Here is a 5,877-nt window from a genome sequence, read left to right as displayed (position 1 = left end):
TTTTAGAGGTAAAATCATGTTCTTTTCCAAAAAATCATGCGTCTCTATTCAGACTAAAAATTAACTAATAATGTCAAGTGATGTCTTGTATAAAAAATTCTTGATATGACAATTACATTTCATTTCAACAGTATCTGCTACACATGCTAACAATACTGTGACAAATGAATTGAATTTTACAACATCTATACAACATGTGTTAATTTTCAGTAAAGTTGTAATAGATTAATTTTAAGAAATCATGTTTTATACATTACATGTATATACAATTACAGGTATATTACGATATACACTGTATTACAACTCTATATTTAACAAATTAAGTATGGCATTTCATGCTTTTGACAGATAGAAATGTATGACCTGCTATAATGATAAACCCAACTCTCTTTAGAATTATGAAATATTGTAATTATTCTAACAGCAAGCTCGGATTTTGCAGCAGGCCAAGTTTACGAGTATGTTTCAACTACGCCAGTGACTTGCGATGTTACGAGTATGTTTCACCTGCGCCAGAGGATCGCATCCTGTTCTGCACAATCCCGTTATGCTCTGAATTTAAACTGATGAAAACAATCTTAACCCATAAACCCCACCAACACTTCATATAAATTACATATTTCTTAAAAAATTAGGCCTAATTATAATATACATGAATATCTTTTTGTCCTTAAAATATGGAACATAACTTCAATCCTTATTGTAAATAATTTGATATCAGAATATTACAAAAAAGGGAACTGACCAAACAAAATGTTTTAATAAAATATAGCTACAATTTACAAATATCTAAATGTAGATTTCAGAACATTTAGCACAAAAGAAAAACATTGTGTGAAGTTACATCTAGTATACTTGTAAAAAAAAAAGATGAACATTTCTGGCCAATCATACCGCCCACAAAGGAGATTAACAACATAAGTTCAAAAATGTTATCATTTTTTTTTTTACTAGATAGTAACATTTTACATGTATATGAATGTATTCAATTGTAGATGGAGATTTAGAGATATATAACACTACATTAAATAAGAAATAGATGTAGGATGTTACGCACATTTATCTGGTATTCAATATGCATACACAAAAGTCAAGCGCATAATATACTTGTGTACTAATTTTTGACAAAGAATTCTTTTCAGCACAGTTAACAGTTGAAATCAGTAATTATCACAATAAGATTATCATGTTCAGGTATACAGTAAGATACATACATAAATGCAAATACTATAACCATGCAGCATGTCTTCAACTTCACTCATCGGGGATTTCCTCACTCTCACTTTCACTGTCCGTTTCTGGAAGGAGGCTGGCATCAGTCATACTACCGTGAAACTTCAAAGGATGAAGTTGAGTTCCTAGAAAGCGAAAGTATCCAAGATACCAGAGGACACTGGCTACATGGGAACAACATCCCACAACACGTGCCCATACTTTGCATGTGCAGTACCAGCCACTAATTTCGCCATCTAAAGTAAAATGGATGAACACTGTATGACGGACACTGTTAGAATGTCTTGATCTCAGTTTTACTCTCAGTAGGTTTTCAACTGCACACAAACACTTCAAACTGGTCTTCTGTAAAATTATCCAAGACATAGTTTGTTGCCTCTTTAAACTGATATATTCCAAATGTAATTTCTCTCAGCTTTTCCATAGACAACATGGGAAAAAGGGAACTGCAGTATCACTGGTGTTCATATTAACTTTCTTGAAAACAGATCTTTTTTTTAACAGTCCTTCCTCTTCAACCATTTTCTGAACATCATTTCCCTTAAGACTTCTCTCCAACATTTTCTTTGCTAATTCTGTAGAGGAAGAATCCATGTCTGCCAAGTGTGGACGGTAGCTGTTAAATAATGCGCAAACGATACGTAGAAAATCGCCAATGTATGGTATGTAATGGTTGGAAACTACTTTATCAAAGAATTTCCATTGTTTAATCCTTGCATTGACACTTTCAACTACCCATCTTACTTTTGTCACAAGTCTACTTGTATTAGCCTCTTCTGTGCTGTGCTGACTGTTGCCTTTCTGAAGATATTGCGGCATTTTTACTTCATATCCCTCCTCAATGAGATATCCAGACACATCCCTAAACCCTCGGTTTACTATGAAAATATCATTATCATTCAGCCATGATTTCACTCCATCAGTATTGGTTTTCAGAATATGTTTTGTGATTAAGGCATCATTGTTTTTCGCATAGTAAGGTCCCAAAATGGACAAAATATAACCATCAGTTCCGACAATGACTATAGGTTTAACTAAGGGTCTATGTTTATGCAAGCTATATGACATCGCAGCACAGTTAAGGCTGTTAATAAACTCCGTTCAGACAAAAAGTACGGGAAATGTGCATTATGACATCACAGTATATTAAAAACCTCGAAAGTACTTATTAATCTATTTATTAGTAAAATTAACTTATACTAATCTTTTAATTATAAACAACAAATGCTATTACTTACAATTTTGATGTCCGTTTTATCGTACACACTGAAAAATAAGCGAGATGTCGTTCTCGCTGTACTACAAAATATGACGTCATATGCTTCAAAATGACGCATTAAGTTAAATCATTGAAGGCTATCGTGCAGTTTTATAGCGAAGAAAAATAAATGTCGTACATTAACGGAAAAGTATAAATGAATATTTTGTTTAAAATTATTATTAGTAGAATGCTACCTATATAGTCCTATTTTCATTTTGTTAAAAGTATGCATCGTATAAAGAAGCCACCTCGGTTTTGTATAAAATATCGTATATCTAAAATCTGAGTACCTAAATAAATCACTTAATTGCAAAGGCATACACTTATTTGATCCCAACAAACTTTTACATGTGAATTTGAAATATGCTATGTAACTTAAAAACTTCTACGATCCTTGTAAAATCTTACAAGTTAATTATTTTTTAATGAAAATAACCCTGTGACCTTCAAAATTATTCAACATATGCATTATAAATTACGGTTTCTACTAACAAATATTCTTATCTTTAAAAGTTCGCACCGTTTTTCAAAATCTACGATATAACATCAAGTTATTTCATAATTCAGTTGTGAATTTTTTAAATGACCTCAAAACCACAAATACATCTGCTTGTACCATGCGACTGCCATATCACGTGACCACTATGAACATAAAATATTGTACTGTTATATATATATATATATTTTAGAAATATAATGCATTTGAGTGATTGTTATTGATTTTAAAAAGGACATGCCAGTTTAACTAAAGTATACGTGTTTTCATCACAAAAATTTTCCCATATTTTTATTGACCGCCTTAACTGTACTGCGATCCTTTGGTAGGTATAGTTTGAGCTCTTCTGGATGTACACATAGGTGCCATCCAAGACAATAATTTCAGCATCATCATCATGACTAGAGAATAATTGTTTGGAAAGAGGTGTAGTATGCCTGGAAACAAAATCTTCGTGTGATATATGTTAAAATCCAATGTGTAGAGGTACAAAATTTTTCATCAAACAATTCCTTCCACTGTGAATACATCTCTGAATCTGATCTTTGGAGAGAGATAATATTACACCCAATAGATGGTTTGGCAAACCAGTTCTGAGCTTTGTCAGTAAAATGGCAACTTTTTCTCAAAGTTGATAAATGGGATACAATGTCTTCAAAGTTTTCTTTTGTAATTCCAGTTAAAATGTAACATACACTGTCTGATAATAGATGCACATTCTCAAAGTTTAAGCAACTGCAGAGGGCCAAAGTTTTTCTTACATTTTTCAATAAAGTTACAATATCAGTTCTGTTGAACGAAGTCTCTATATATTTGGATTTTAGTAGCTTCAGTGATTCCTTTGTAAATAATTTGTTAATCAAATGATTAACACAACAACGTGCTTTGCTGTTTATGAATATTCCTTTTTCGATAAATGATTGTGTTCTGACATTTAGAGGTACAACAGATGATATTCTTCCTTTGCTGAGATATTCTTTGCAAATTACACAGTACTTATGAAAGGATGTAGTCGATTGAGCTTTTAATGTTATATTCTTGGGACTTTGCAAATGTTCTGCAGTTGAAGTTTCAATATTGACTAAAAATTTGAGTCCTCCTCCTCTGATATAACACCTTCAATGAGGGACGCTTCTTTTTGTGTCTTTTCTGATTTAATCACAGTTTTACTGCACTGAGCTCTACACTTATTACAAATCACATCATCAATATGAATTTCTCTATTGATTAATTTAGTCACATATCTTTTCAGCTCTTTTGTTTTGATAGGTCGCCTCTGCTTCAAATGTGTCCTACCACAAACAGCACATTTGTATGACTTGGGCATATCTGAAAAAGAGGTTAAGTTGTTTAAAAATCAATCAACTAATCATCAAATATAACAAAAAATGAACTACCAGTATACACTGTATTACCGGTACATTTTTATTTTCAAAATATTGCATTTGTTTATGTATGTACATTGTTGAATATATTTAGTATGTATACATGACTATTCATGAAGTATTATTTACTACACAAACAAGTAGTATGACAGGACATTCATTTACGAGTTTACTAAGGGTTTTTTTTACCTTTCAGGCAGAAACATTTATTTATGACATGTTCAAATACAATGGGTGAAGTCGTTCACTTGTTTGAGGTAAACGGGGTATATTATGCATTTTACGTGCATGTATAAATTGCAGAAACATGATATGAGTCAATCTTTTACATGTGTTACTTTTTTTAGAATATTAACTGTGTAACTTCAGATATTATTCTGAAATTCCAATGGGAAAAATATAATATAACAAAGAACCACAAATACCAGGTAAATGTGATGTCAAGATATGTCTGGCATTTTTTGATAATGAATAAAAGGGACATAATGCCTTTGTCACATAAAACTTGATTTGGAAATTCATTTAAAAATTATTACTTTTTCAATCTTCTGAAAACTGCTGAAGTGAATTTAGCTGAAAACATGTTATGAAAAAAGGGGTTATACATGTGTGGAGATTTGGATGAAAAGAGTTATCTGTTAATTAGACAAGAATGTCATATTGTCTTCTGACAAGAGAAAAATTGTATAATAAATATGTTTCTAGTAAAATGCGCCTACACTTTTGTGTCCTACTTTGCTGTAAAGTTTTGGAAAATTCTGTGCAGTGGACTAATTAACAGACTGACTGATCAAAAAATATTATACATCCACAGTTACCAATGAGAGTAATTTAGGTAGGAACAGCACTTGAGTGCCGGTACATGTATTATGACAGCATCTAGTTCACATCATTTCTGTATTCACCCATGCTAAACTTCACAAATGTTATTGGTTTGACTACTATTTACAAAAAGTGTCACATGCACATATTAACTAAATGAAATCATGAATTGAAAAGGGTTCATTTAAGTAGAGTTAATAATATTGATGTTGCTGTTAAATGGAGATTCATCTCCAGTAATTAATACACACACATATTTTTTTATTATATCATTATGTTAAATGATTCTAAACTTATATTTCATTAATTGAAAGTTTCATAAATAACGTTTAATTTTAGATACATGTGTATAATCCATTATGATGAACATGCATTGGAGAGTTGGTTTAAAAGTAAACAATATTAATATATCATGCAGCTTAAATGGCTGGGGCCATTTTATGTATTTAAGTATTTTGCATCTTTTGTTTTTGTAGAGTTTATGGGAGAGGGGTAATGGCCTACATGTATATTGTCATACACATTTTCCTTTGTTTCAACTAAAACATTACTTGTGCATTTATTGATGTGGATTGGACATTTTTGAAACAAAAAGACAATGAACACACAAATACATAACCATGGGACTTACTTAGAACTGTGAATTTCAAACCTACACATCACCCACATCACCCATGATC

At 31.5% G+C, this 5,877-nt stretch overlaps 1 pseudogene; it reads right to left on the bottom strand.

Moving 5' to 3' along the window:
• Nucleotides 1-1,554: 1,554 nt before the first annotated feature.
• On the bottom strand, nt 1,555-4,317 carry LOC136276183 (uncharacterized; annotated as a pseudogene).
• Between the last annotated feature and the right edge of the window lie 1,560 nt (nt 4,318-5,877).

The sequence above is a fragment of the Magallana gigas genome, chromosome 1 (genome assembly GCF_963853765.1).
Source record: "Magallana gigas chromosome 1, xbMagGiga1.1, whole genome shotgun sequence".
NCBI classification, from domain to species: Eukaryota; Metazoa; Mollusca; class Bivalvia; order Ostreida; family Ostreidae; genus Magallana; species Magallana gigas.
This window is presented reverse-complemented; position numbering and strand designations above follow the sequence as displayed.